Source organism: Petaurus breviceps, unplaced genomic scaffold (genome assembly GCF_028583685.1).
Source record: "Petaurus breviceps papuanus isolate PSGF00001 unplaced genomic scaffold, PetGlider_PUasm1.0 90692, whole genome shotgun sequence".
Taxonomy (NCBI): Eukaryota; Metazoa; Chordata; class Mammalia; order Diprotodontia; family Petauridae; genus Petaurus; species Petaurus breviceps.
In genome coordinates, this window is record NW_027187313.1 from 8,630,932 (window position 1) to 8,642,377 (window position 11,446).

Genomic DNA, 11,446 nt, shown 5'->3' on the forward strand with positions numbered 1-11,446 from the left:
GGGGGGGGGGGGGGGGGCGGAACTCTGAAGCAGCAGTGAGAACAGATGTGCTGAAGTGAGGATTCCCCTGGGGGTATTGGTTGAACAAGATGGCCTCAGCAGTCCCTTCCAAGTCTGAAATTTTATGATTCTGTGGTTGTCTAGCAATATTCAAGATACTTTACCATTCTTAAGCGCTTCAGTATCTAACTTAAAGTTTTCCTCATTTTCTGTATCTTCCTTCCTACTCCAGGATCCTGTTTCATCAATAATCCACACCACTTCCCAGGTTAACATTTTTATTAATGACTTAGATGTAGTCATTGATTGGATGCTTATCAAATGTGCAGATGACACAAAGCCAGGAGAGGCAGCCAATCCATTGCATGACAGATCCAAGTTCCAAGATGATCTGAAGAAACTAGGAAGAAATTAGGACAAATCTACTAAGATCAGATAGCCACTGGTGGTACAGTAGATAGAGCTCTGGGCCTGGAGTCAGTTCATATCTGGCCTCAATGCCTTTCTAGCTGTATGACCTTGGGCAAGTCACTTAACTTCTGTTCATCTCATTTTCCTCAACTGTAAAATGGGAATAATAACAGCATCTACTGCCCGAGTTTCTTGTGAGGATCAAATGAGATAACATCTGGAAAGTATTTACAACAGTGTCTGACATATAATGAGCATTATATAAATGTTAGCTATTATTTTTGTTATAAGATTAAATTTAATACGGATAAATTGAAACATCCTGCTAAAGTTTAAAAAAATATCACAAGTATTAGATGTGTAAAGTAGATTTTCAATTCATTTGAAAAAGCCCTTGGGGAGGGCACGGTGGATTGAAAATTCAGTATGAGTCAACAGTGTGATATGAATGCCAATAAAGTTAGCACAATCTTAGACTGCCATAAGTGAGACATAAAAGACTAGGGAAGACTGAGAGACCCAAAGTGGCCTGGCCACATCTAGAATGTCATGTTGTGTTCAAAGGAGCATGCTTCCATGCCAAGCTAGGGAGGTCCTGGATAAAGTCCTAGAGAATATCAACAAGAATGGTGAATGACTTTAAATTTATGCAATATGAGAATGGTTGAAGGGAACAAAGATGATGAGCCTAAAGAGAGAACTTGGGGAGGGGCCACTTAATGACTTTCTAGTATTTGAAAAGCAGTCATGTGGAAGAGGAAAAAGATTTGTTCTATTTAGCCCTAATGGGGAGAATTAGGAACAGAGAGTAGAAGTTAAAAAGAAATGAATTTGGACTCGAAGTAAGAAAAATTCCTACCAATCATAGCTCCACCAAAGTGGTATAAAATTAACAATGGAGGCTGTGGTTTTCCTCTCGTGTAAAGCCATCCAAAGAAGGAGGTCTAAATAAATACTTGTTGGGGGTATTAATCAATTAGAAAATCCTCCATCAACTACCCAGTAGACTTCCTGACTCTGAGGTCCCTTCCAGTTTTAAAATTGTACCTTCCTTTGGCTTCTCTGAGCCTAGGATCACCTACTTTTCTGTATCACTTCTCCTCCATTTCTGTTGCTAACTCTTCTTCCTTCTCTTGTGGCCTAAATATAGGCATCCTCTGAGATGAGCCTGTCCTTTGTCCTTCTCTCAATGCTCTCTTCCTTGGTGACTTCACCCATAGCTTCAACTATAACGTTCATGTAAATGACACCAAAATCTGGGGCTCCAGTCCCAGGTTATCTCACCAACTCTAGCCTTTCACTCCTGGCTTAATCCTGGACATCTCCACCATGATGTCCCACCAGCACATTATCCACATGTCCAGAAATTAAACTCAACACATGGTCCTCCAAATCATTTGTTCTTTCCTAATTTCCCTTTTTCTTTAAGTGGATATCACTATTCACAGATTATCCAATTATCCAAATTGATGATATTGGATTATTTCCTCACTCTTCCTTTTCCCCTCATCACTCCATTCCAATCAATTATTAATTCCTTTCAATGATAGTTCTACAACATCTCTTTCAACAATGCACTCCTTTCTAATCCCATAGTTGCCACAGTAATTCGGATTCTGAATGTCTCTTTCTTACACTATACTAATAATCTCTTAACTGATCTTCCTGCTTTCATTTTCTCCCCATTCAAACCATCTTTCACAAAGTTGCCTAATTAATCTTCCTAATACTCAGGCCTGATTGCTCTCAAAAAATCTATTGAATCAAAGACCAGTAATCCATGCTCAATCATTCTTTTTGAATGATTTGAAGCAAGCTTCTAACTCCTTACAAAGGATAGTTGGATGCCTTAAAGCAGTATATGAATATTAGATATTATTAATGCAACAAATATCTATTAAGTGCTTACTATGTGCCAGGCGTCCTACTAGACACTGGAGATAAAGAGATAGAATATAATCTCTGCCTTTTAAGGAGCTTCTACCCCAGGAAATACTGTTATCTGTCCCCTAAAAATTCACAGAAATATGAGAAATGAAACTTCATCACTGATATGGTAACATCTGATAGTGATTAATTAAATAAAACTTCCTAGAAGATGTCTACGTTTGACTAATAAAACCACATCAATAATTAATATTATAAGCATAAATTCATTTGGATTATAGCACGGCTTAATGTTGATTAGGGCAGCTAAGTGGTACAGTAGATAAAGTGTCAAACTTGAAGTAAGGAAGACTCATCTTCCTGAGTTCAAATCTGGCCTCAGATATCCTTACTAGCTGTGTCCCTGGGCAAATCACTTCACCCTTTTTGCCTCAGTTTCCTTACCTGTAAAATGAGCTGGAAAAAGAAATGGCAAACCAGTCCAGTATCTCTACCAAGAAAAACCTAAATGAGGTCATGAAGAGTTGGATATGACTGAAAAGACTGAACAACTAATATTGATTGCTGTCAACAGCAAATGGATACATGAGCCTGTTGGATACAGTTTTTAAATGTAGAATGAAACGTTTGGTAAATAACCTAGTCCTTAAAACATCAATATGAAGGAAAACTCCCTGAAAGAGCTTTCGGCTAGTTTTTGAGAGCCAAGCACACTCATTAACAATGAATAAATAAAATAAAATGCCACATGGGATTGTGAAAAGAGTACCAGAGTGGTTACCAGAGACCTGAATTCTAGTCCTAAATCTCCCCTTGATCTGCCTTAGGGAAGGCACTTCGCTTCTCTGAGGATTAGTTCCCGATTGGACTTGATGGCCTCCAAGATCCATTACAACTCAAAGGCTGTATGTTTTATGTTTATGTTACCACTACTGAAAGCATTTGCTAAATACCTAGCTGCATCTGGCTTATTATGATAATAGGTTCACAGCAAGTTCAGTGAATAAAGTCCTTTCCTTCTTTAAACAAATGTTTGCTTAGCAATTCAGTTTTACTGGGAAAAATTTTTAGATATTTTGTTAGCCACTGTGAGGGGATACATTAAAGAATAAGACTTCATCCCTGTCCTCAAGCAGTTTGCCATCGATAGAATCATAATCATGGTGCATTTCTTGAAAAATCTTCATGCTTAATTCCTTCTCATTTTCTAGTTCTTAGTAGATGCTTTACATGTTTTTCTGTTCTAATAATTTCTCATGACCTCAGAGCTATTATAGCATGTCACTGTTTCTTGATTTTTGCTCATGAAACTGAGGTATGGAAGGTCAGTTGTTTTCCTGTACTTACAGAGACTGCCAATAAGGCAATAATATTGAAAGAAAAGCACCTGGAAGCCTTTGGATGTTCTCTTGCCTGTGAATTAAAAGGGATGTGACCGAACCAATATCAAAGATCATTAAACCTGGAAGGGACCTGTGAAGAGGTAATGGTGGTGATGGTCACCCCCATTTATCTATATAAAGTTTTATATTTTACAAGTGCTTTCATTCCCTAAAATCTTGATTGGATGTTACAAACTGTGGTCCCAAGAAGCTGAGAGTCTATTTCAGATCTTTCTATAACATATTGTGATTGGAAGATCCTAAAAGGAATTTTTATTAGACATAGACAGATGGATAGATAGACAGACAGACAGATAGATAAAAAGGGGAAAACTTAGTTATCAATATGATTTCCTTTCTTCACCTATAGGGACAGCCCCAGACAAACATGTCAAATGTCTTTGGAGCCCTCCCACAGTACCTTTCTGAGCTCATCTCCCTTATTCTGGGGTTCCCTGGGTGTCTAAAATTCATTTACCCACACTCCTACTCGTGAGATTCTAAATGACAATTATCCTCCCTTACTCTGAATAACTAGTACTTATATAGGGTTTTAAGGTTGTAAAGTTTTGTGTATATTATCTCATTTGATCCTCAAAACCACCTTAAGAGGTGATTATCCCCATTTTACAGATGAGTAAAGTGACCAAGAGAAGTCAAGTGATTTACTTGCACAGGATCACTCACCTATTGTTTGAAGCTGAATTTGAACTCAGGTTTTCCTGATTCCAGGTCTGGGGTTTATCTACTTTGACACCTCACTGCCTCTGAAGACGGTACTTTACACATAGTAAGTGTTTAATAAATGTTTTTTAATGCATATGTGAAAGAAGTAAGTGTGTCCTCATGATGCTGGTACCTAACCAGCTCCATCTTCTATAATCTATTCCTGTCTTTCTCCCCCTTACATTTGGCTAACTAATTTGTCAAAAGAATTCTGATCTATGAATTTTAACCCGAACTGCTGGATAACCCAATTTTTATTGTTTCATTCATGTCTCATTGTGACCCCATTTGGGGTTTTCTTGGCAAAGATGCTGCAGTCGTTTGACATTTCTGTCTCTATCTTGTTTCACAGATAAGGAATTTAAGGAAACAGGGTTAAGTGATGTGCCCAGGGTCACATAGTAGATGTCTAAGGATGGATTTGAATTCATGAAGATAAATCCTGATTCCAAACCCAGTGTTCTATCCATTGTGCCACCTAGCTGCCCCTCCAATGCCTTAATACAAAAGGAATGAATGTCTAGTAAACTGAGTTGCTAAAGCATTAGACTCAATCTTAGAGTTGTGGATTCAAGTTCCATGAGAAAGAGTCCTGGATTTGGGATTAAGAAGACCTGAATTCAAATCTACCCTCAAATTCTGAGTACCAATCCCACCTCAAGCATTTGATAGCTGGGTGACCCTGGTCCAGGCTATGAGCCTATGAATATTTAATAGTGGAATTTAAAGATCTGTGTATGTGGACCATGGAAGTACAGTGCTAATAGATATTTTCCCAGAAGCCCAAGCAAGTCAAAAGATATAATTGCACCTACACACCCCTTCTAAGTGAAAAGCTAGCCCTGTTCATCTAGTTAAATTAGTAAGAGCACACTTTAGCTATGCCCATCTTGAAAGAACATAAGAGGGGCAGCTAGATGGTGCAGTGAGTAGAGCACCAGCCCTGGAGTCAGGAGGACCTGAGTTCAAATCCGGCCTCAGACACTTAACACTTACTAGTCGTGTGACCTTGGGCAAGTCACTTAACCCCAATTGCCCCTACAAAAAGCAAAAAAAGAAAAAAAGAATATCAGAGATCCTTCAGGATGTTAGAGTTAGAAGAGAAATCTTAACCTATCTTGCAAGTGTCATGGATGCCTTTGGTAGTCTGGTGAAACCTGTGAATGATGTTTTCAAAATATATTAAATAAAATGCGTGGTGTTGAAGAGGAAACCAATTATACTGGAATAAAGATGATTTTTTTTCCCATCCAAGTTCACAGATCCCAGGTTAAAGACCCCTGCAACATTATCTAGTCCAATGGCCTCATTACATGATAAAACTGATACAGCCTGCCCAATATCACATGAAATACTCAAGTCCAGTATTCTTGTCTCCACACCACAAGATGAGGAGAACTGTGGGTAGATAGACTAAAGGGCAGAAATAAACTAGATGAGTTGGGAGTCCATTGTCTTCAAGGTTTGGAATCTAAGGTCAAATCAATGCTTCAGAGATGCTTACTGCCTTGACTCTGATTAGGACAGAGTTGGGAGGGTGGGAAGAGCTCTAGAAAATGTAGAGAGAATATTCCTGGGTTCCATAAAGTTCTCCAAAGAACCATGCTTTGGCAGAATTAGCTCTCTTGTAGTTAAAAGTGGAAAGGTCTGAGCAAACAGAGAGAAGCAGGGACAAGTGTTCAAAACAGTCTTAGAATGTCTATTTGGGGTGTTTCAAATCAATATTAAATTCTTCCATCTCCGATAAGATAAATGCAGATTTTTCAGCTTATTGTTGGCACTTTCCCACCATTAATGGGAGGTTGATTTTTGAATTTCCCTTTATCGTTATTAGCTAGCATTTGTATAAGTCAGATCTCAGGCCTGATGATTAGATCAGTAGAAACGGCCTAACTGAAATGTCTTGGTCAGATTAAATGGTCTGAGATGAGTTTACACCAGAGTCAAGCACTCTGATGAATGTTTTTCTTTCTCAACCTGTGGCTTTCAAAACCTCGGGAGGTAATTGTGTTGGTTAGAATAAATATTTGTGGTTTGAAAGTTAGACTTTGCTGTTCATTAGTCACTGAGGACTTATCATTATTTTATACCATACTTGGTTCTTCTTCACAGCAGTAGTCAGTTGAAACAATTGAATAATATCAGTTCAATTTTAGACTGTGATAGAGATGAATAAAGTGCTGAAGTAAAGAGGGAGACACTTGGGATTAGAGAAGGTATAGTTTAATCCTTTCTTTACTCCCTCCTTTGCTACAATAAATTTAAAGTGATTGTTATTTTCAAGTAATAGAATCTCAGTATTTGAAAGGACTTCAGAGGCCACCTAATCCAAGCCCTATCTAAATAGGAATCTCCCTTACAACATCCCTGAAAAGTGGTCAGCCTGACTCTACTTAAAGTATTCCAATAAGAGAGAATCCACTACTTCCCAAGGCAGCATAAACCTTTACTTTTGGATGACTGTTTGATAGGAAGTTTTTTCCTTATATTGAGGCAAAATCTGCCTCTGTATCTTCTACCCATTTATCCCAATTTTTTCTTTTGAGGGCAAAAAGCAAATCCCTCTTTCTACTAGTTGTTAGGAGGGTTTTGTATTTTTTTTTTTTAGTTTAAAATATGTTTTGAATAAACCACTACTCTAAGACAGGACAGTGGGGGTTTTGTCCTTGGGAGGCAAAAGTTAGAAGGTCTTGCTTCAGAAATGAACAGTCCTTCCACATCCTTTAAAAAAATTCAGTGTTGGGGTGGCTAGGTGGCACAGTGAATACAGCACCAGCCCTGGAGTCAGGAGGACCCTGAGTTCAAATCCGACCTCAGACACTTAACATAAAATCTAGCTGTGTGACCTTGGGCAAGTCACTTAGCCCCAATTGCCCTCCAAAAAGCAAAAAAAAAAAAATCAGTGTAAAGAATAATTAGTTGAGCTGGCAACTGTATAGCTCAGATAAGCTCTTCCCCATCCATTTAACACTTGTAGAGACCACAACAGCACTGGGGTACCCAAGATCCTTCCCTCCCCATTATCTGTCTTTCATGTTTTCTTCAGTTCAGTGTCATTCCATGCTTTACACATTCTATCCAAAGTATCACTCAACCCTACTTAGAATAATCAGTTCACAGAATCGCAAATCTGAAATTGCTTTCAGGTCCAGTGACCAAGAAGAATTTGGCCTGGGACAATAGAGTGATGGAAGATCCAAGCATGCTTTCAAAGCCTAGAAGACCATCAGGGATGGAGCAAAGGGCTACAGGAGGCAAGTTAGCAAATTCCAGGAGTTGCTTCTACTTTCTGCATTTGTAATAAAAATGTACAGAAATTAAAGACAATAGAGCCATTTTTAGGTCTGTATTTCTATCACTGTCTTCCCAAATCTGCTTATTTTAATAAATTCTTTCAATTGCACTATTCTTGGCATCATCTTCTTACATTCGTAGTCAAACTGTATTTTTTCAAACTGAACTCTTCTCTTGTGCTTCTGAAATTTTATGCTTTTTATCATCATAGTATTTGGGAGATGTAGGTTTAATCTGCTTAACTAAAGTCATAAGGAGTAGACTTAATTTTGTGGTTTTTCTCCTATGCTTTTTCAAAATATATTCATTCTGAATTTATGAGCAGGGTCTAATTTTATCAGATTATTGGTTTTTTTTTTTAAAGTGTCAGAAAATGTTGAGCTCAAATAACTTGGTTTTTATTTTCATTGTTTTCTTTGAATTGCAGACATGCCTTAGTCCTATCAACATGATGCAATAGAACATTGGTTACAAGAGTTTTGTTTTTCTTCTTTTTTCTTAAACAGAGGTGGGAGCCAGCAATAAAGTTGCCACACACAAAAAAAATGCAGTAAAGAAAGAAAAGAGGCATATGGTTTTAAAGAATACAATGGAAAGAATGTGACCAGAAAGAAACAGACATGCAGGGTAACTTTGAAAGTGTCATGTTGGATTTACTATATACTTAGCAGGAAAAGCAAGTAATACAAAATAGAGATTCATTTCATTATATATATATATATGCATGTGTGTAGAGTATGCATGTACATGTACGTGTACACACATATACATATATAGACCACACATGTATGATCATATGCATATGCACGTGCATCTGCATCATGCTGAATATAGAGTCATAAACATTGGGATCAAATCCTGGCTGTACCATTTGCTATCATTTGGTCACTATCAAATCATTTAATCTCACTAGGTCTGACAAAATTCCAGGGTTGACCTAAATAACCTCTGAGGTCTATTTAAATCTGTGATTCTTATTCCAGATCAGTAAAAAGAATAATTACTTCACTGATCCCTTTGTGATCTGGGAAGAAAAATCAAAGTTGAATTAAAAAAAACAACCACGTTCTTTGGAATTGGAGGTGACCAGTATTTATTTGCAAGGTAAAGTAATTGGGAAAGTGGACAAAGTTCCCACCATGGAATCATGAGGACCTGAGTTCAAATCTGACCTCAGATACTGGCTTTGTGACTCTGGAAAAGTCACTTAACTCTATTGGTCTCAGTTTCCTCATCTGTAAAATGAGCTGGAGAAAGAAATAGCAAACCACTTCAGTATCTTTGCCAAGAAAACCCCAGATGGGATCACAAAGAGTCAGACCCAACTGAAACAACTCAAAAACAACAATAACAAAATAGACTAGAAAACCAGCCCTAGTAAGAGTAGATGCATCAGGTCTCAGAAGTGTATTCAGACATAAAAGGTGGTGGGAGAGCCTTCTACTGTACCCTATGTCTGTCACTTCAACAGCATGGACCAAATGACAGAGAAGAGGTAATAACAAGGAGAGATAATCATCCTACCTCCTGTTTTCAGAGTATCTTGTGTTCAATGCTCTTTCACCTTCATTACCTCATCACCTTCTATTCTTCCATCCTGTGAGGCAAGTAAGGTGTGTGTTGTTATTATTATCATGATTTTATGGATGAGGAAATTAGCATCTCATTTCCTGTTCCAAAGCATGAATGGATGTCCTCTGAAGAGAGGATCACATCAAGTTCATGACAGTTCTGAGAGAAAGGGAGCAAGGCTGGTATTAATAAACTCATTTTACAGGTCGTAGGATCGAGACGAAGAAGAATTTTGGTTGTCCAGGCTGACCTAATGTGGCCACACAAAAACTTCGGAAATAGTGTTTATTTGTTTTGTTTCTACAATTATACCTCTACATGTGTTACTATAATTTTGTCAGGCTGAGTATGCTATGCCTCTAAACAGAAATAAAACCCTCTTTAACAGAGAAATTGCATTCATAATTGCATCAGGGATTGCAGGCAGGGATGGGATGAATGTATATTCCTTGAAGGCAGAGAATATTTTCTGTTTTATGGAAAAAAACAGTGGATTTGGACTCAGAAGTCCCAGATTCAAATCCTGCCTTGGCCATATACTAACCATTAACTTCAGACAAATTAGCTCTTCTATATTTAAATTTCCTCAACTGTAAGATAAGCAGGGCCCTGGAGCCACCCAGAGGCCCTGCAGATGAGACTATGTCTGTGTTCATTTGCAGTGAACTGCCTGTAAATGATAAAACTCCTCTCCCTATTCCCCTGATGGGATGCTATATAGGTTCCAAAACCTATACAGTTTCCTTAAAGTTGGTGGTTTTCATTTCCATTCCCCTAGTCTCTAAAAGTCAGTAGTAAAATAGACATGGGATTAACTTAATGCCTTACTGGTCAGCATGTCTGGCTCATTTACTTAAGCAATACTCGTTCATTACAAAAAGAGATGAGGGGAATGGACAAGGGGAAATCTCAGCTCCTTTGAATTTGAAAATTGTGATTTACCTAGCACAGTGGCTGAAATATTTTTTCTAGACCTCACTTGTGTTTTCCACTCTGTGGGAAATTCCTTTTGCTTATTTGCACCTTATACTTAGAGAATTTCCTGGGGACCTGAATCATTTAAGTGACCTGCCCAAAGTCACTTAGAGTCAGAGATGGGACTTGAATTCAGGTCTTCTCTATTCTGGGGTTGGGTGCTCTATCTGCTGAAGCATGGTTACTTGTAACTCACAAAGAGTAGATGCTTAAGAAATATTTGCTGGATTTGATTGGTAGCTGGTGGCATAGTGGACAGAGTACTGAACTTGGAGTCAGAAGAGCTGAGTTCAAATCTTTCCTCATACCCTTACCAGCTGGGCATCTTGGACGTGTCACTTAATATCTCTCAATCTCAGTTTCCTAATCTGTAAAATGAGGGTAATAACAGCACCTATTCCCATAGGACTGCTATGAGAAAGCCTGTAAAGCATGTTGTAGACCTTAAAGTGCCATATAAAAGCTAACTTTTACTTATGATTATTATTTTAAGTGTGGAAGGGGTGGGAGAAGGAAGGTCATTTCCACACTTTGCATAAGTAGGCACAGGCAGAAAAAGACCAACCAAATTTGGTCAAGGGCACTAGGGAGAGCCTCCCTTCTTTTGTGAAAATTGCCACAGGGATTTTAATAACCACAAAGGCTCAGATGACTTCTGTGACAAATCATTCTGTCCTTATATGGGCCTGAGGGTATGAACCTCACTCAGGAGGCTATGTTCCCCCAAGGAGGTGGTTCCCTGCTAGGTTGCTGGTGAGATTTTATGCAAAGCTGAAAAGTAGTGTTTGACTGAAGTATGATGCCCATACCCATACCCATGCCTGTTTTCCCCAGCATTTCTACCCTGGTGGTTTCACAGGTCTCCAATGCCCTGCCCTTTAATCTCTTCTGACTGCACCCTATCTCTTAAGAAGACTGAGAGTTAAAGGACTTGCTGAAGTCAATCCCTACCCATGGTAGTTTCTGAAATAACTAATAAGCCTTGAGTCTGATCAGTTACAGAATAACAGAACTGAAACCTGAAGCTATGAACAGACTCACTTTTCTGAGGGTGAGTCTGACTATTTGGAGGTGACAGGGTGCTGGTCTTCTGTTAGTCGGTGAATTTATTTCCTCTCTGCAGTTTCCTGCCCACAAATCCTTCTCCCCACAACACACACACACACACACACACACACACACACACACACACACACACA

At 38.6% G+C, this 11,446-nt stretch overlaps 1 long non-coding RNA gene across 1 annotated transcript in view; it reads left to right on the forward strand.

Annotated features, from left to right (window-relative positions):
- LOC138144154 (uncharacterized) overlaps positions 1-7,810 on the forward strand; it is a 21,085-nt gene extending 13,275 nt beyond the window's left edge. Inside the window, exons 2-4 of the long non-coding RNA XR_011163870.1 lie at positions 3,648-3,781; positions 4,413-4,470; positions 7,553-7,810. This is a non-coding gene — a long non-coding RNA (uncharacterized lncRNA). The remainder of the gene's footprint in view (positions 1-3,647; positions 3,782-4,412; positions 4,471-7,552) is intronic.
- Positions 7,811-11,446: the final 3,636 nt, after the last annotated feature.